This window comes from Sturnira hondurensis, unplaced genomic scaffold, assembly GCF_014824575.4.
Source record: "Sturnira hondurensis isolate 20B ecotype Veracruz unplaced genomic scaffold, ASM1482457v3 Scaffold0016663, whole genome shotgun sequence".
Classification (NCBI taxonomy): domain Eukaryota; kingdom Metazoa; phylum Chordata; class Mammalia; order Chiroptera; family Phyllostomidae; genus Sturnira; species Sturnira hondurensis.
The window spans coordinates 13615582-13636596 of NW_028089294.1; the positions used below are offsets into that span (position 1 = coordinate 13615582).

A 21015-nucleotide genomic window follows, 5' to 3' on the forward strand; every position below is an offset into this window, starting at 1 on the left:
ATAAATTGCTATTTAAGTGTGAGGTATTTGTGCCACTTATCAACATTCTTCAGGCAAAGACCATCAGGAACATACCAGTAGTTAAAGTTGGGTTTATTACTGGTTGCAGTGCAGTAGAGAAAACATTATGGGAACCATGGGGTGTCTCATTAAGAGGGAATTAGGCTTCGACCAGATGATTTGAGGGAGGGTCTAGGTAAGCAGGGATTTGCTCTAAATTGGATGCTGTCAGAAAGTGGGGCAGTATGACTGGATAGCTCAATAAATCTCTACTGGGAGGGAAAACGAGAATGAGTATAAAGCTGTAAAAGTAATTGGTACGAAGCAACTCATCTTGGGTGTTTAGTATTTTGTATCAGCAAAGTGATTTTTTTAATGACCTGTGCTTAGAAGTGGCCTTGCTTTATCTCATTGCATTGTGATCTCAGAGTAACGTCTGAGCTCAGTATTCTGTATGCATGTCTGACAGGAGAGTAACAGGGCTGAGCTGTGAGTGCCAGGTCAGCTTCTGAATCTCAGGGGCTGCTTTTAAATTCTCTTTAATATCACATATCTTCAAACCAACAGATTCTCTATCAAACAATAGGCCCACATGGGGTTTCAAAAATGGATGAACTCAGTGTAGGTAAGAGAATGCAGAAGGGAGGGAGAAAACCAAGGAGGAAGGAATGAAAAGCTTAAAGGGAAAAAGAAGTCATTGTAAGGCTGTCCTGTGTTTGCACAGCCATGAAGACTCCAGGGTTAGAGGAAGAACTCACGCGGATGGAGCTGATTCCTCTTCATAAGTGGCCCAAAAGGTCAACCTAGAAAACATCAAAGCCACCCAATTCCGTTAAAGAGGCAACAGTTTAATCAAATCCTGGGATTGGCTATATAGATTTGGCCCTAACTACCTCTTCCATTCTCCCTGGGTTTCATGCCACACAGACCTTGGGGTCTGTGCTTCCTACCTGGTTTGAGGAGGATCCCAGAGCCATGTTCTCATCTGGCTCTTCTGTGATCCATGTGCACAACTGTGTCGTAAGACTTCAAATGACTAAGCCATTTACCTCAGGTGGCTAATAAAGCAGGCTTAAAGAATTCCAAGGCACCAAGAAACCACAAATGCAGAGTGAAAATTGAATTGCAGTCACAGATACAATTTGGCCATTAAAAGCTAAACTCGACGGGCTGATAGAGAGTTATCAGCAGACGAGCGAACATCAGTATGATAGCAACAAAACTGGCCTCCGATGAACGGAGCTGTTCTCCAAGGCCTCATGATACCAGTAGAAGATGAACCCTTGATACTCGCCATATCTCAGTTAATGGCTTCAGTCGAATCAGAATGATCTGAAGGGGCTAATGAGCACGATGTAGGGAAATAGTTGGGAGGTGGTCATTTGGTTTGGAGGCATCATTTGAAAGATGACATTCTGAAACAGGTCTCCTGGGGAGCAGGCAGTGGGTGCTGCAAAGTGAGAAGGAAGCAGAGGGCCCTGCCTTCTCCCCGTCAGATCACCAGGTCTCTCTCCGACAGAAAGATGTGGCAACATTGGTAGACGTTTATCTGTAAAACAGTTTCAGTGACTATCAGATTTCTCGTGGGTTCAAGTGTCGGGGATGATCTCATAATGTACAGCTTCTGCATTGTTCTTACATTAGAAAGTTCTGTGGCTGTACTGGCTTCATTCTTTTTATTTATTTTTTGGGGCCTCTTGCTATCATTTGGGGGGATCAAAATTACACTCTAAGCCAATCTTTGCATTATTGAGGCCACATCGTATACAGAAAATTTTGAAAAATACCTAAGACAGATGGGAAATTAAATGGTTAATGAGTAGGAGGAAAGAATCTTAATGTTCAAATGGATCCCACCTTTGTACTCATTTTAGTACGTTCAGGCTGCTATACCAAGAATACCACAGGCTGGGTGGCTGAAACAATAAATATTTTCTCCTGGTTCTGGAGACTGGGAAGTCCAAGATCAAGGCATGGCATTTTGGAGTCTGATAAGGACCCACTTCCTGGTTTGCAGATGGTCCCTTTCTTGCCTGTCCTCAAATGGTGGAGAGAGGAAGCTCTGGCCTTTTCATTCCCTTGCAAGGCCCCTGGTTCTATCATGAAAACTCCACTCTCATGCTCTAATCACCCACACTGGCCCTGCCTCCAAATATCTTTACAATGGGAATTTAGGCTTCAACACATGAATTTTGCGGGGACACAAACATTAAGCTTATAGCACTGCTCTAAGGGTTGACATTGCCAAGGCCCATTTGGCAGACTGCTCTTGACAAAGTTCCTCAATAAAATTGGCAAATAAAAGGCAAAGCTTAAATTGCCTCTGGAGTCAACTTTACCTATATTCAGATCTTAGCTCCAGCTTTTATTACCTGTGTGACCTTGGCTTGACTTCATGAAACCTTTCCCAACTTCTACATTCTTATGTTTGTTTGTTTTAAAATATAAGGAGGAGACAGTACTTCACTCTGTTACTGACAGAACTAGGCGAGATCACAGGTGTGAGAGCACATGGCCCTGTTCTTGGAGGTTCAGAACTTGTTGATGCTATCTTTTTGTCTCTAGTGCTTGACAGGGCCACCTTTGACAGGTGCATAAAGTCATTCCTCTTGAAGAAGGTTCAGCAGAGTGGTTTTGGTGCTGCTGAACACTCCTATGAGTCCTTCTGTTGAGAAGTGAGCTTTGAAGTTCTGGGTAAGAGTTCAGTGACTCCTCAGGATTTAATTATTTGAGTATCTGGCACAGAGTAGGCTCAACATGTATCTTGTATAATAAATAAATATCAAGTAGTAGAGACTATTCATTTTCCTTTAATTGATTAGTTCATTTCCACTGTGTTTTGGGTCAAAGCCACAAAATCTATTGTTAGAAATCGTAATGGCCAACTAAGTTGGGAGCTTCCAAGGGGATTGCATGATACAAGGTAGGTGCTGTCTTGAACTGTACTGGCCTAATAGCCGAGATATCTGGGTGCTTTAAATAACCATGCAGCATTGGGCAAATCAGTTCAGTTCTCTAGGTCTTAGTTTCCTTGTCTATGAAATGACAACTTTGGGCTGAAAGATTTCTATTATTTCTTCCAGTTCTAATAATCTATGATCCAAAATGGACTGTTCCCTTGTGAATGGATTCCCCAATGACCTAATAGGAAAAGATACAATTGCCTCACTGCTCAACCATAAGCCCAGGCATGTCCATTAGAATTGGCAAGCCTCCACTGTAAGTGAATATTATACATGTTGGGGACTGATCAATGCCTTTCCTTTGTGGGTGAAGTGTTATTTTGATAAATGCCTATCTTATGAATTTTAATCATGTGGTCTGTCAGCACCCCTCAAATTCTAAAGACCACACTATTGTTATTACCTATTGACTGGTTTAGAGCCAGGTCAAAGAAACAAGTCCCAAATGTTGACCGCTGAAATATTTGTGATGCGACTAGCATTGCTCCCAAGTCATGCACATTATATTCAGGGAGAAACACATTATGGCTATCCATGGCTGAAATTGATGACCATGTTTCTATTTTAGCCATGCAAATCATTCATCAGAGAGCAATCAGTATGAATTTGATATTCTTAGGAGGCTAACAGGCAGGGCAGTGGGCCTTGGGACAGACTCTACTTTCTCCACTTTCAGAAGAGGTATAAGCTGTCCCAATATTCCTTTGTAGCTCAATCCCATTTTCCTTAGTCCATTATGCCTCTCCATCTTCTTTTAAAGGACAACATGTCTACTTGAAGTATGCTGTTTAAGATTAAGATTAGAAGGTTTTGAAAATGTTATGTATTCCATTTCTAACCAAGGCTAACACATTGGGGATTCTTGTACAGATGCAAGTGACTAAGTGATATGGAAAACATTCCTGATAAAACTGTAGTCAAAAGCAGGCATCCCTGTGCCTGCCACCCCTCTATAGTTTATGAAGGCACATTGACTGGTTCCAACTATTGGGAGTTTGGGGTCAAAGAAGTTCCAAGTTGTAAAATATCTTGTAAATATTCTACTAAACTTTGCCTAAGAAATCTAGAAATTCTTAATAGGAGTTGCCAACAGGATAGGGTGTGATACCGCAGGTAGGGGAGACCATTTGAACTGTACTGCCCTAAGTAATGAAGGAGGAAAGAGATACATTTTCCTCTAGCCTTTAACAAAAGAATAAGATTCATCCATCAGTGAGCAAGCGCTTACTAGTCGCCTGCTTTGAACAAGGCCTTTGGGGAAGCACTTAGGGAAAACACAAGTTAGTTGGAATTTGGTATTCTCTCAGACATAGTATTAAGCCTCCTCATACCAGTCTCATATTTCTTAATAAAAATTCTCTAGAACCTTGCTGCTCAAAAGTGTGGTCAACATCAGTAGTAACTGGGAGTTTGTTAGAAATACAGAATCTCCAGCCCCACCCTGACCTTCTGAATCAGAATCCTTACTTATAAAATTCTTCTGTCACTTACATGCACATTAAAGTTTAAGAAGCATTGTCGAAGACCACAGGAGTCTGAGAAACAATCACTTAGCCAATCAAAGAGTACCCACAGGGGGCATCCTAAAATTCCTACCATGCATACAGTATTGTCATAACAGCCTCTTACAGTGATTGAATATTGCCTGGTCACTTGGAAAATAATTGGGGATTCTCTCTAGGGGTCTGGTAAAGAGGGCATTTTTTGTAGATTATGTAAAATCATACATAATGCAATTGGGAAGGATCTTACTACCTGTTTCTTTCTGACAGAGATGAGGAACCCTCATAGCTAGTAAGGAGGGGAATTGAGACTAGAACTGAACTCCCTGAACTGATTATCTAGTGCTTATTCACCTCTACTTCACTGAAAAGTGAAGACAGAAGCTGAAGGGCGGGTCTGGATGAGTCATTTACAAATCAATTGCTGCACCATGAGTCGGAGCAGTCAGTAAAAAATGACTACATCTAATTTACCATTGGGTGATCCACTGCTTAGAAACAGATTCTCAAGTGGAGAAAATGAAATCATAGTAACATGGCCATTTTCTATCATAGTTAATGCCTTGGCATGGGGCCAGTGTGGACACTGGGTAAATTTAATTATCAAAAACAAAACAAAACAAAAAACCGACCTAGTTATCACACAAGCTAAGGTTATCTGTCCTCTGGGAAATATTTGTCAGGAAGAGTCCTGTCTGTAACCTAGGCCCCAGGGATTGAGAGGGTCTCCTTGAAGTTCCTCTTGTGCTACAATATCCTCCCCCAAGTCCCTTTCTTCAAAGACCAGCTAAAATGCTTCCTCCTCCACTTAATGATTGGCCAGAACATTCTCTCCTCTCCTGGCCTGGGAGCTCCTTGAGACAGAATGCACATCCAATTTATATTTGGGTCCCCAAAGCACCTAGTATCTAGCAGGCCCTTGGTCCCTATTTGCTTGGTGGAACATTGAGCAGGACTGTTTCATAGGTTACCTTTTGACTCAGCTTCCATCATAAGAACGGCGGTAAGAACTATGGCTGCCCCGCATCTTCTGGCAACCATCACCAGCGGTACAAACCCACCTGAACACCTCCAGAGTCTCTGATGCTGTTCTCACTCATAGTTGGTGTGGTACACACACTTGTCCATCAGCTGAGTCAAGGGAAAAGCCAGCAGTGTGCTCAGAGTCCTAAGCAAAAAGAAAGATTTGATCAAAGGCTTGATTTGTCAGTTTTCATGTGTCTAGAATAAATCATTATGAATAGAAATAAGTAAATGACTTCTGTGGTTTTTATATGTGATTTACCTTTGGCTAAAATTCGGAGTCAGTTGGTTACAGGCATCAAGAGGATCGACTCCCATGTCCTACTTAATCCATTAGCCTGAAGGTTCGGCTTTCGCACTGTTGTGTTCTGCCTTGCAGACACAGCCTTAAATATGCATTAACGACTCTTTGGGGATAGAGCCTGAGAGCATGTTATCTTCCCAAATTTATCATTTGGTCCCTTTGAGTTTTATATCAGAAATCATTTGATTGAATCACCTAAATCAATTTTCCTTCACTTTTCCCTAGTTTCCTGTTGTCCTTTCTGGTTCGTAGCTTATAATGATTCTCTTGTGTCTAGCATCTCCAAATCTGTCTCTTGTAGAAATGATTATGTTTCCAGGAGCTCTTAATTTTATCTCCCGGTTGTAGAAAAGAAAAAGAGCCTTCCCTTTGCAGTATAGCCTCCTTGTCTTCACCTTGCAGGTCAACCCAGCCCCGTCGGGTGGGGTGCCGAGATGGTGCATGCACTGCCCTGGCTGTGCTCTTTTTCTCTCACACTCTCAGCGGAGGGGCCCCAAAACATGGGGGGGCGTCAGATTTGTGTGGAAACTTGCATCAGAGTACATAGGAAATCGTACACAACGTGTGGTCTGTGCCTTGCCCCGTTCATTTTTTGTGTTTGTTCATCACTGAAACAAAACTCATTAGCTGTTCTCTTCATGTCAGAAAGTGGGTACCTAGTACGGTCTGGGTGTGCTCACAGATTCCATTTTATCTTCAGAATTGACATATTAGCTTTTCTTCTTTGTTTTATTTTTTTCAGAAGTTACTCCAGTGCCGGGGTTGGCAAAACTGTGACCCACAGTACAACCATCTGTTTTTATAAATAAAATTTTATTGAAACACAGCCATGTTTGTGTTTCATATTTTCTAGAAGCTGTTTTCTTGCAGCATATGACAAGGTTGAGTGGTAATAGGAGACTGTGACCCTTAAATTAAAAATATTTAGTATATGGCCAGAAAAATCTCCCTATCATTGGCCTACAGCATCTCTTGCACATTTTTAATTGGTTTATTTTTTAAGCAATGAGTTGTAATAGTTTTTTTCTGTATTCTTGATACAAGTCTCTAATCAAATACATGAATTGCAAGTATTTTCTCCCATTCTGTTGATTGTCTTTTCCTGATTGTATCTTCTTTAGCACAAAAGTTTTACATTTTGATAAATTCCAATTTCTGGTTTTTTCTTTTGTTGCTTGTACATTTTGCTTCATATCTACTAATCCATTGCTAAATCCAAGGTTATAAAGAATACCCTGTTCCCAGGAATTTCATAGTTTTAACCCTTACATGTAAGTCTTTGAACATTTTGAGATAACTTCTATGAGGTAAGGGTCTAACTTCTCTCCTTTACATTGGATTCCCTGTTGTGCTCCACGTCTTTTGAAAAGACTATTCTCTCCCCCATTCAGTTGTTTTAGTATTCTCTTCTCTTAAATATCAATTAACCATTCACATTAGGGTTGGTCTCAATTCTGTTCCATTAGTCTATGTGTTTATCCTAGTGCCAATACCACATTGCCTTTGATACTCTATGAGTTCTCCTACTTTGATCTTATTAGAGATTGTTTTGGCTATTCAGAGTATCTTGCAATTCCATATGAATTTTAGGATCAGCTTGTGAGTTTCTACCAAAAGGTCACTGGAATTCTGATGGATACTGCATTTAATCTGCAGATCAATTTGGAGCTTATTGCCATCATAACAATGTTAAGTCTCCTAGTTGATAAAGGGTTGTTTTTTCCTTTATTTATCAGAGATCCTCTTTGCTCTCTTTCAACAAAGTCTTTGCAGTTGGAGTATAAGTTTTGCATTTCTCTTGTCAAATTCGTTTCTAAATATTTTATTCTTATGCCATTGTAAATAGGATTATTTGCTTAATTTCATTTTTGGATTGTGCATCACAAGTGTAATAAAATTGTATCCTGCAATATTGCTGAACTAACTTATTAGTTCTGACATTTTTTAGTGAATTCTTTAGGATTTTTTCTATACACGATCATGTCATTTACAAATATACTCTTACTTCTTCCTTTCCAGTGTGAGTACTTTAAAAAAATTTTTTTCTTGTCTAATTGCCTTGGATAAAACTTCTAGTACCATGTTAAATGCAAGTGGCATGACCTGATATCCTTATCTTGGTCCTGATCCTAGATGGAACCATTCAGTCTTTCATGATTAAGTATGATGTTAACCATGGGGGATTTTTGTGGGTGCCCTTCATTAGCTTGAGGGAGTTCCTTTCTATTCCTAGTTTGTTGAGTATTTTATCATGAAAGGGTGTTGGATTTTTGTCAAATGCTTTTTCTGTGTCTATCGAGATTGTCCTGTAGTTTTGTTTTTTCTTCTACAGATAAGGTGTATAACATTAATTGATTTTGGATATTAAGTCAATCTTGCATAAACCCCACTTCATCATGGTGTGTAAACCTTTTTATGTTGCTGGATTCAATTTACTGGTATTTAGTTGAGGATGTTCATGGCTATATTCATAAGAAATATGAGTAGTTTTCTTGTGATGTCTTTGTTTTTGGTATCAGGGTAACACTGGCTTTATGGAATAAATTGAGAAGTGTTATTTTCTATTCTTTGGGAGAGTTTGTGAAAAATTGATATTATTTCTTTAAATATTTGGTAGAATTTATCATTAAAGCCATCTGGGCCTGAGATTTTCTTTGTGGTTATTTTTTCAATTACTGATTTAATCTCTTTACTGGTTATATATCCATTTAGATTTTGTATTTCTTCTTGAGTTAGTTTGAGAAGAAATTTGTCTCTCTAGAAATTTGTCTATTTTATCTGTTATCTAATCCATTGTCTCATAATTTTTATTGTATTCCATTTATCGTGTTCCTTTCTATTTTTCTTAGGCTGGTCGTAATGTTTCTTTTTCATTTATGATTTTAGTGATTTGAGTCTTCTTTCTTTTATTTGCGGTCGACCTACCTAAAGACTTATCAATTTTGTTGATTCTTGCAAAAAACAAGCTTTAGCTTCCTCTATTTTTTCTAGTCTCTATTTTATTATTTCTGCTCTTATCTTTATTATTTTTTCCCCTTTGCTTGATTCAAGCTTAGCTTGCCATTCTTTTTCCAGTGTCTTAAGGTAGGTGGTTAGTTTATTGATTCGAGAGCTTTTTTCTCATTTTAATATAGGCCTTTACTGCTATAAATTTCCCTTTAAGGACTGCTTTAGCTGCATCCCAAAAGTTTTGGTATGTTCTCTCTTCATTTTAATTCATCTCAGTTTTTCTCATGATTTCTTCTTTAACACACTGCTTATTTAGAAATGCGTTGGTTAATTTCCGTGTATTTGTAATTTATCAAATATCTTTCTGCCACTGATTTCTACTTTCATTCTGTTTGGGTCAAAGAAAGTAATTTGTGTGATTTCAATTCATTTAAATTTATCAAGGCTTGTTTTATGGCCTAGTATATGGTCTAGCCCAGAAAACATTTCATGTTCACTTAAGAATAATTTGTACTCTGCTAGTGTTGGATGAAATGTTGTATATTTAAGTTTTGTTGGATTATAATGTATTCTGTTTTTCTATTTTCTTGTTGATCTTCTGCCTAGTTGTTATCCATTTTTGAAAGTGAAATATTGAAATCTCCATCTATTATTGTGAAATTTCTATTTCCTCTTTCAGTTGTATCAGGTTTTGGTTTCTATATTTGGGGACTCTGTTGTTGGGTATGTATATGTATATAATTTTTGTATCTTCTAATAGATTAACCTTTTATCATTATAAAATGTCTTCTTAATATATAGTAACATCACTTCTTGGCCTTTGGGCTAAGATCAAGTGTAGTATCTGTTCTTATCAGTTTAATATATAGTAACATTTTTGTCTTAATATGTATTTTGTCTGATATTATTGTATCAGACAAAATTGTATATTAAAATTGTATAATTTTATACAATTTTAAAAGGCTGGGAGGAAAAAAGCAAGTATATATTCATAATTATATTAACCATCTTATTTATCATTTCTCTAATGTTCCTGTGGGTTAAAATTACTATCTGGTATTATTTCATTACTTCATTACAACTTTTTTGCACCATCTCTCATATCTTTTATACTGTTATTCTAAAAAATGTTACATCTCTATATATTATAGGCCCAACAATACAATTATATACATATTGTTTTATATAAGTGCTTTTTAAACTATTAAAAAGAAGGAAAGAGAAAATATGCATTTATACTTCCTTTTATAATTACATATTTACCTAGATCCGCACTATTGTGGGGGGGTCGGGGGGGTCAGGGGGTGGTTGGGCGGGATGTCTTGCTTTAAGCCTGAATAATTTTTTTAGTGTCTTTTGTAAAGCAAGTCTGCTAGCAGTAAATTCTCTTCATTTCTCATTGCCTAGAACTGTTTTTACTTAACCTTCATTTTGGAAAGATATTTTTACTGGATATAAGATTCGTGGTTGACTTCTCTGCCCACCCCCAGCTCCAGTACTTTGAACATGTCTTCCCACTGCCTGTGGACTTCGTTGTTTCTGATGAGAGTCCAGCTGTTAACCTTATTAGGGTACTTTTATTAAGTAATGTGTCATTTTTCTCTTGCTACTTTGAAGAATTTTTTTGTCTTTTGTTTTCAGCGTTTTTACTATAATGTGGCTGTATATGGATGTTATGGGTTGAATTGTGTCATCCACCTCGCAAAGATGGTTGAGGTCCTAACCTTCGATGCCTGTGATTGAACTTACTTGGCTTTAGTGGAGCGCCCCCTGCTGTGTGAAGCATCTGAAGTCACTTTTCAGAGGGTGCAGTGTTCGTCATTCTAAGATGACATCCTACAATGACCGTGTGTTTAACAGGGTTCTCCTTGACTGTCCCTTTCCCTGATCTCTGGTAAGTTGTCTGGCTTTGTTGGCATCACATCCAGCTCTTGGCTCCCACTAATTGTGAGCTGATTACTCTATTATTTCTGGCAAAGCTCTGAGGCATTGATTGCTCCAAATCTGACCCAATTCAATTTGAGTCTCTTTTCAGTCTTTGAAGTTTCTTTTGAACTCAAATGGGAATGTCTTAGTTGTCTCTTTCCCTCGTTCTGTCTGGTAAAATGCCTGCCCTACTGTTTCGTTTCTTGTTCTCATAGATCTACCAGTCTCCTCTCAATCAACATTAATTTGGAAAGCATCTCAGGGCTTGAATTTCTCCATACTGTTTCAAATTAAGTCAGTTCCTTTGCAGAAAACTTTTTACATCTTTGTTCTTAGGCTTGCCTTTCCCTAGAGCTGGGGGCATAAAATGGTGCCTGTTTCTCTTCCAGTGACACTCTGCTTTGTGGTCAGGGTGCTGGGCAGAGTTAGTAGCTTCTCTTCTTCCCAACTTGCTTCTCCCAGCTTGGAACCCCTGTTACACGAGTGAGCTGTGATGAGGCCAGCCAGGACCCCAGCATCACCGGTGTGCCTACCTGATACAGAGCCTCCATCCCGTGAGTGGAGGCTGGCCACACTCATCTGGAATTAGTCTCTGCCACATGTAGCTGGGGAAGATAAGAGAAACGGGTGGCCTGCACTTCCTGGGAAGGGACCAGAACCCTCGATTGGGAGCCAGGGGGGAAGGGGGCCCTAGAGTGGGGTTTCCATCATGTTGAGCAGGGGAGGAGGAGTTCAGATGGCAAAAATTCTCACTGTTCTTTTAGTAGATTTTTTTGAATAAATGTTTTTTTTAAATTTGCTGTATACCGTTAGGACAGTTTTCAGAGACTTTAAATGACTTGGCTTTTTTAAAAAAGGTTACCACCAATGCTTGTTTCACTGTGGAGCAGGTCTACAGAGCTCCTCATGTCACCACTCTAAAGTGGAACCCCTCAGTAATCGTTCTTTTACTCTCCTCTCTCTCATGCCAGACAGTGAGCACCTTCAGAACAGGGGAGGAGTCCAAATAATAATTGTTGTCTACATTTGCTCCGTCCTAGAAACGATGCTATTCGGTGAATGTTACTGTTAATCCCCTTACTAGCAAGTTGGCTATTTTCACTAGTCCACAGGCGAGGAAACCGAGGCTTAAGAAATTAAGTAACTTGCCTGAAGTCTCACCATGACTAAGTATTGGAGCCAAAAGCCTAAACCAAGTCTCGTCACAGTCTCCACCTGCTACCACTGTGTCTGCCGCCCGGCATAGTGCTGGGGGTCCCAGTGCTGGGTAAGTGAATGAAACAAATGATAAATAATTACATGAATACATAATTATAATGAATAAATAATTAAGTGAATGAATAACCAATGAGTAAATAATTAAACTCTTAGGTACAAGAAGCCTAAGAATATCTGTTGGCACACGGCTACTGTCAGCTCCTTTCTCCTTTTGCTTCCAGGCTGATGGATGTACCTTTGCAGCAACCTCTCTGACTTTGCTAATTAGTTCCTTTGCCTTAATGGCAATCATAATGTAAAAGAGCAATTTTAATCCTAAATTCATTAAATTAGATCAATGGGCATTAGATAGCCGCAGTGTTCAGGAAGTATAATGCTAAGCTCTCTGGAATTTGCAAAAGGTCTTTCCTTCAAGTTTATTTCAGTGAGCGATCACAGTAGTATTTTTTGTACTATTTGATTTTTTGCATAATTCATCGGTTTGGCTATTTTTAGGTCGGTCATCTTTAAAGTTGTATTGTTAAAAAATTCAGGTCAAATATACCATTCACAGGCTTATTCTACCTGAATCCCTTTCTGACAATTACATTGATGTATTGGACACCTACAAGTTGAATCAGTAGTTTCATTCCAAATGTGAGCTTTATTTTTAAGTTCCACTTTTTTTCTTTTCTCTTTTTTTTTGGGTTTTTAGAATTAAATATTCATAAACAAGTAACCACATGAATTTATTCTCCTTGTGAAAATCTCAATGGGGGTATGTATGTGTGTGTGTGTGTGTATGAGAGAGAGAGAGAGAGAGAGAGGTGAAAAAAGGCCTGAAAAGATATTTCAAATTTAATATAGTAGTTACCTCTAGGGATGGAAATTGGAAGGGGTAGAGGAAGCCTCCTGGTCAAAGAGACACTAGGCTTATCTGTAATGTTTTAATATTTTACCAGGAGAAATTATCCTCCTCCTTTTTCTTTCCCTTTCCTCATTGTGATTCTTAGTGCAAATATGTGAGCCTGCGTATAGATTTTCCCACATGCGTATGAGGTAAATTCAGCTAAAACCTCCTAGTGGCCCCCAGTGTCCTGAGGAATCACTCACTCCTTAATTGTCTGCTCTTGAGCAGGAGAAATGGAGTATCAGAATTCTTGCCTTTGCCTTTTTCATCTACAATGCACAGTTTCTATTAACTTGGTTTGTCACAGTGTATGGCAGTTTATCACTTAGATTATTTGCCAATAAACACAAGCTTGATCTTGAAGAAGCAGAAGGCGTTGAAGAGGTACTTCTAAAGGCATATTCTGTTAACAATAGCAAACTACTTCCTTGCTTAGACATTCAAGAAGCAGCAGCCTGGGGAAGACGGGGTGGGGTACGGCGCAATCCAGGTGTGTAGCTCAGCCATCTCCACAGGTGACATTAATTGCTCCCATATAGTCAACCACAAAAGGATGTAGATGTTGGTTAGTTCAGTGCAATGTGGTGGAGAGAGCAAGAACTTCGGGGTTTCACTGGCAATACAGTTCCTAGCTACATCTCTACCCGAAGGCTCATAGGCAAGTCAGTCTCTTTCACATCAGTTTTAGTTTCTCCCTCCTCCCCACTCTCCTCCTCCCCCTCCTCATGCTCCTTCTTTTCTTTCTCCGCCTTCTCTTCCTTATAGAATTAAATGAAATAACATTGGAAAGAACCTAGTTCCATTAATGCAGGGGCACATAGAGATATTCAGTAATTGCCAGTTTCCTTTCCCTGTGCTAAGACAGAAAAAGAAATCCTTTCTCCTTCTGGTGTTAATGTGCCCTCTATTTCTCCTTCTACAAATATGGAATCAGTCTTCGCCCATGCCCACCTCCTGTGGCATTGTTACTGACACTTAATGGGTAAGATCTCTTATACCAAGGAGAGATTTGATGCAGGAAAAAAAATGAAGTACCAAATGCTGTTCTGATTGAGGTTTGGAGTTGTTATAGACCCAGGCATACCTGCTGAAGCAGTTCTGGGAAAAAAAGCTTTAAAGATAAAAGGTTTCTGGTCTCTGTAGGAGGAGTGAGGCTTGGACTCCTTGAGGAACAACCCCCCCCCCGGCCCGAGGCCATGTCAAATGCTCCCATCCTTTAGACTGGGGACTTTCATGAAGAAACCATAGCCGGCAGGAGATGCCCCTGCCATCATTTCCATATGACAGGAAAAAATATCCAACAGCCAGAAAAGCAAAAAACTAAGTAACATCTTCTTGAGTGGCATGTGCTCTCATCAAGCATTTTCTTAGAAAGTGAGTATTAGGGGAGCTGGGAAAGAGAGAGTGTCACATCCAACCAGCACCTCAGGAAACATCCAGACCTGCTAACCCTTAGGCGAGGCTCATTTTTAGTAAGGAGCCTGGGGCTAGAGAGGCCTCCAACAGGATCCAGAAGCAGGCTTTCTCTGAGTGAGTAGGTTCCCACCAATTGGGGGCCTGCAGCCAGTCATTGTGAAGACTGTCCCTGTGCCAAGAGAGACAGTGTGTTCTATGAGTGAGAAAGTCCAGGGACCCTACTAACCTTCTGGGATCTCACCTGATTTTACTGGGTACTTTCAGGGTCTTCAGAAAAGGACTTGACTATCATTAAAGTCAGCCTTTCACTCCCGTGCCCCTGGCCTAGAGGGACAGAGTCACACCCACCTCCAGGTTCCTAATAAGCTACCCTGCCTGTCATCCCCAGACGCTCACTCCTTGGCCTCTTCGTGGACAGAGTCCACAGAGCTTCCTTATCAGAATGAAGTTGTCTGGGAGAATTCCAGGATGGAGTTCTCCTAAAAGCCAGTCCTAAACGCTCTTGGCAGTTGAGAGAGAGAGACAAGTTGGCTGTAAAACAAATTGTTTTTCTAGAATTTCTGGAAACCAAAGGCTCTTCCTCAAGACTTTATAGTGGGATATTTTATAGAGCCTATTATTTGCAGAATGGAGCTTTACAGAGAAGTTCAAATATAAAGGCTCCTCTTTACCCCAACCATGTCCATGATCTGGGCAGAGGTTACTCAGGATACCTGACAAAGGCCTGGCACTTAGGATTCTCATGCCTGACTCACACACTCTGGCTTCCTGAGACAGCCAGGAGGCAGAAAGGAGGCAGCCAGGCTGAGCATGAATCAGTGAACCAGGAGCCAGGGCCATAGCTCTAACCCAGTGCCCATCTCTGCTGGGACCAGAAAACCCAGCCACCATTTACAGGCTGCTTCAGGGGAAAGTGCCTTAGAAATAATGCACACTGCCCTTGATTTCAAGGAGACTCTGGCCCAGAGAGACCAAATGGCTTTTCCAAATGCCTCCTCCTCCAGCGCATCCCTCAGGGGTCCCATTCATCTTAATGTTCTCAGCTACACACATGCGTCCTGGTGATAGATGCTCAACAAATGTTGACTGAGAGAGTACACATTGTGCAGGTGACTCAGCAGAATTAGCACACAGGACCCTTTCCTACCCCTCTCCCTCATCAAGTCTACAGGTAGCACTACCCAATCAACACACTCAAGCAGAATCACCTGAAGCCAGAGAGACACACCATAGGTGGCCACCTGCCTGCACTCAATCTGGGCAGCTTTTCCTTTCAATGCTCTGGGGACCTCTGGGTCAGAGGGCATCCAGAGGTCCCCAGCACCAGCAGAGGAAAGCCACTGACTTAGGGGATGGATTGGAGTCCCTTTCCCCTCGGGACACCAGCTGATGGGAACGAACAGGGCTGTTCTGCCAGAACCACCCTGGGCTGGAGGTGGATGAACAGTGAGACAAGGTGTCCTATGCCACCAGCAGCCCCCTTGGCCGTTGCTTTCCTGATGAGTCCATGATGGAGGAGGGCATGTTGCCTCCGTGTCACTTCTGCTACTTCTGCTGCAGCTCTAGGCATATAATTGCAGAGCAGAGGGGGCAAGTTTGTGGGTATAAAAGGACGGTCTGGCCAGCCTCCCATTTCCCCAGACTTTTAAAATAACAGGCTGCAGATGCAGCATTTCTGCTCTCTGTGGTTATCTCTCCCTTTTTACAAAGCAAGACATCTTCGTGAAGGGCACTGGGACGGGAAGGCAGGTCAGAACGGGTAACAAAGCAGAGATTGAGACACCCGCAGTCTCCTCTGCTGGCGATTCACTCTGCCTGGTTATTCATCTGCAAAGAGGAGTCACGGGCCTCGCTCTTAAATGGCTTCATTCATGATGATTGACTTCGGAAATGTATCTGTGCCTTTTGCAGAATGTTAAGAAGGCAAGGATTCGTCCCTTCTTCGAACCAGCTATGTCAGGAAGCTCTGGTTTCAGAAGCTGGCAGGAAAAATCAGCCCTTGGTGGGAATGCTCCCCTAATGAAAATAACCGCCGGATAAGTAGGTAACAAGCCTGGGAGCTGCCGCATCAGAGTGGAATTGATGCCTTTCCATACTCGGCGTTTTTCTGACCAATTCTAAAACCTTCAAACACTGGTAAAAGTGTGTTTCATTTACATACCATCAGTTATGTCTACTGACTGCCTTTGGTCTCTACATTCCAGAGGCTGAAGATCAGAAATTAAACATTGTTTTTAGAAATGCCGAGTCAGGTGTAGTAGTATAATGTCTTGGAGACCTTTCTGGTGTAGACCCCACCTTCCTAGTCGGATTCTCAGCATCCCACTCCAAGCCTTATTCCCCCAAAGCTTGACTCTTAGATTCCCATCATGGGCCCGCCACCCTTTTTCTCAGTCCCCTTATCCCTAAATATCTTTATTGTTGCTGATGCTAAGACATTTTTTTCTATGGGCCACTTTACGTATTTAACTTCCCTGATGGTGAACCCTCAAAAGCTAGCTGTTGACTCTCAGCAAAGATCAAACCCCTTCATAAGAGTAGGTGAGGGTTTTGCTCTGTATCATACCAATCTTGTACACTCTCCTTGGCAGCCAAGCAAGTTCCCTCCTCCTTTCCAGCCAACCTGCGCACCTTCCCACTCTAACTTTTATTATGAATGTTCCTCCATCGGGAAGGCCCTCCCATCCCTTCTCTGTCCATCACATCCCAACTCATCCTCTAGGGTCAGGAAATCTTTATCAATAACTCCTGTTTCTGATCTTCTTGCATTATAACATACGAGTAAACATCTTGCCTTCCTCCAAGACTATAGGGTTATTGAGAGCGAGGACCATATATTTTTTTGTATTTCCACCCTCCCCTCTTAACTGTGGTAGCCCACTCCTTTACGGGTCGCATACACTTAAAGAATTTTAACATGTTGTGTGGATATAAAAATGAGTAAGTGAGCAACAGGTGAATGAGTTAATACTTTTAACCTCTAATCTCTATTTTCCTATGCCACCAAAAGCAAAGGGACTTAGCTTTAGTAATGTGATTTCAAAAGCAAGGTTATAAAATACCTGTTACTAATTATGCTTTTTCTCTGAAATCCTTTGTTGTGAAAATACTTTCAGAGAGTAGAGCATGAAAACTTGGAACTAAGAACCGGGTTTTCTGGTCCCAGGAATCCCCTGGGAGTGGTGGAGACACAGAAAAGCATCAGCAATGAGAGCAGCCCAAGCACACAGAGGTTGACTGCTTTCTGGTCTGGGAGAACATTTTTTCATTGCACAGTTGATTCAGCCCTCAAAGGCCATGAACATGGAAATCTATCTTAAGGACAGAGTACTCAAATTAAGGACTAATTGAATCCAGCCAGTAAAGGTGAACCACTTCTTGTGGGTTGTGAGTATAGGGTAAGAGAAAGACAGCAGGAAACATGAACTTAGTGGGGTGCTGCACCCCAGATGTGTGAACCTTAGAGGACTCTTTTGCTGATTTCACAAATAGAATTACAACTCTACTTATAAAAAACCTAAACATAAAAAACATCCTGAGGCCTACACTTTATAAGGCCAGCATTAGGGTAGGTGCACTCTTGGTCTCAAGCACAGCGTTAGGCTGTGTTTCAGCACATGGGACAATCATACTTAGCAGCTCTAAAAACAGAACACAGCAGTGCTGGTCCTTACACATTTAAAGCACAAAGGATGGACTGCCTTGGGGGGAAGTCTCTTTCTGGTATCATATCTGGGGTTTTTATTTGGTTGGAAATGTCTAGTTGGTGATCATGGGATGTAGGCTAGAGGCTACTTAATCACAAGAAACAGTCTTGCCCTGGAAGGAACATACTCTATCACTAGCTATGTTATCTTGGGCAAGTCACCTTCTTCATCAATCTCTTTATCTGGTGAACTAAAGGATTAGAACAGAGGGTCTCAAGGTCTCCTTGTGACACCCCCCCTGGCTCTCTCTTCTGGATGAAATTCTATTTGTCTATAAATCTTTGTCCTGTGTATCATCTACAGGACTATCACTTCACAGTTCAAGTTTGCTTCTTGAGATATACCAAGAACAGGTTCAGGAGTTTTGAGACAAGGGAGGAGAAGGTGTTTCACAAGTTGATTGACAGAGCAAAGAAACAGTCCGACCATTGATTGGCCTGCTAGAATGTTTAAATTCAATTCTCATGCACCAAACATCGATAAGAGAGGAGTAATTCTTATCTCATGGGCAGATATTTATCGACTACATACTACAAGACAGGTATTCCACCAGGTACTAGCAGAGCAGCATGGATCTTATAGGCTAATTTCTTACTACAGATGGAAAAGAGGCTAATTGGCACCAGGTTGCATGGCTATTTGTAGGTGACATCAGAATTTGAACCCTCAGACCTCTGTTCTCTACAGGACATGATGTTGCATCCTAGAAACTGAGACAAAAGGACTGAAGGAGTAGTATCCAGAGCCTGAGACTGGATCTGACATCCTGGTATTCTTAATAGACCTACTGAAGTGAGCTTTTTTTTTTTGCTTCCTGACATTATACCCAAAGTATGATAGTCTCTGAAAATCCCTCACTTCCCTTAATAATTGTTGAAGTATCCTCTATAAAGCAAGCTAACCCCTTAGAAAATCGCTTCTGGAAAACTCAAAGCTACACCTCCCAAGCCTGGCTCTTGGTGCCATGTTTGATATTTCTAGAAGACGAAAGAGGACTTAGTCCTCTTTCAAATCACAAATCAGATACTTGGAAATTTAGCTGAAAAATGACTCTCCTGCACTTTAGAGTTTCATTCCCTAATTCCATTCCTATAGCCTCTGGCATTTTGTTGGGTGGGCATATAGGCATTCAGGCACCTGGCCAGAGAATGAGGTGGGGCAGTGGAGCAGATTCGGTACCCATCCCATCCTCCCACTTCTTCTGACCTGCAGCCTTTGGGCCCATGTCCTCGGTGCAGTGGCGCAGTCTGGGGAGCCTGCTCCCTCCACACCTGTTGGACTGAAGCAGCACTGTGCTGCTGCGCCCTCGCTCCTGACGGGCTGCAGAGCGGGTATCTGAAGGACCACAGGCACCAGGGTAGGGACTCAGGGAAAGCTAATGACCTGAGTTTAGACTCCATCTTATGCTAGAAGGATAAAAAGGGTTTTTAAGGAGAGCATGCCAGGTTCGGTGACCAAATAGAGCTTCAGCAGAAGAAACTAGATTAGGGATAAAGCACGCAGTTTGGGCTCACAGTGGAAAGATAAGGGGTTTGAATACAAACCGTGTACCTTGGGTTGCTCAGCATACTAACTGTGTACCTTGGGTTGCTAGGCATTAATGTTTTCCTCAATTGAATGGAAATAATAACACTTCCTTTGGAAGGCTGTGATAGGTAATTTGCTAACATAGAGCAAAAGTCTAGTTTACAATAAAAGGTACCTATTATTTTTGCTTTATTTGCATTATCCCTCATGACTCAGGCAAGATTTCAGACCTAGCATGTCAGCACCATGGCATTCTGGATAGTCACTTATGAGTGAGGGAAGGAGAAGCTTAACTGTGAATGGAAACACATTATTTTGTTTTACATTTTGGGTCTACAGGTAGGGGGTATGTCTGCATACATGTGTATGCACATATCCTGCATGTACACATATCCTGTGCGTATGTGCACATGTACTCATGCCCCTGGGCCTGGGGCCGTATCTCCACATGACACTTCCTGAAGTGATTGGGGGTTTTGATGACCTCTCTTCCCACGCAGCCTGTCTTGAATATGGCACTTTGAGCAACCCAGTTATAGACTCTTGTCTCAAAACCACATGGGAAGCGTAGACACAAGCGTCACCAACATTGTCTCATTAGTTCAGTAAAACCTCAGTAATTTACCCTAACTGTAGGGAAGGATCGTTTGTGTGCGGGAAATGTCTGAGAGAGGCCACTTTAATAAACAGACAGGACGTGTTTGTAATTAGCGGTGCCACTTGCACACGAACGATCAATGCGCTTAGGTCCTTAAAACAGTTTGTTCTCGTAAATGGGTTGCGTGTTCTCATTGTCATCTTGAAGCTGCTAATGTAAGCAGTGATCTGGTGCAAGGGTCCTTTATTTTCCTTCTTATGCCCAAGTAAACAACACTCTAACAGATGGTCAGGGGGATTGACCTAGGGCAGGGAGAGAGGGAGAAGACAGCAAAGCTGAGGGATCTGGCTAGAGTCAGGACTTAAAAGTCCTGAATTCGAATCCCAGTTTAGTACTCAGATCATCAGATTACTTTATCTTTCTGAGTCTCAGCTTCTCGTTGCTCAAATGAAATTGTTTAGCTAAATGCTAAACAATGCTGAGTGCTTTTAAATCGTAGCATTTGAGAGCCATATGAGATTCTAGAGATCATTTGATTCAACTCCGTGATTTACATGTGAAGATACTAAGGGGTTCTTCCCATACTATGATCCTCTGAGTTCCTGAACTACAAATTAAGATAGAACATATATTTGAAGATATATATGACTCAGATAAAGGCTCAGGCAAGAGAGTGGGACTGGAAGAACTTGACCCAGATCAAGGTTCAAGCAGGGAACAGATGAACAACTAATGAGGCACATGGAGAATTGAAAAGCCAGAAACAGGGTAGAGAAGTGGGCAACAGGGCAGGAGAATCCAGAGCTCAAGGAGCAAGATAGGCCTGGGGTCACCAACAGAGCAAGCAGGCGGGCCGGATGTGCCCTAGGAATCACGGACCGAGGTAAGAATGTTTGCAAAGTAAAGCAAAACTCAGAAAAATATTGGACCACATCCCGGGGGGATCAAAGAAGAGGCGAGACTTGCTCGGCCCTGCTAATGGTGGTAATTACA

General features: G+C 41.3%; 1 protein-coding gene and 1 pseudogene across 1 annotated transcript in view; both read left to right on the forward strand.

Annotated features, from left to right (window-relative positions):
- LOC119001468 (ALK tyrosine kinase receptor-like) overlaps positions 1 to 21015 on the forward strand; it is a 190630-nt gene that overhangs the window by 95877 nt on the left and 73738 nt on the right. The window lies entirely within an intron of this gene.
- Positions 9547 to 9649, forward strand: LOC119001491 (uncharacterized; annotated as a pseudogene).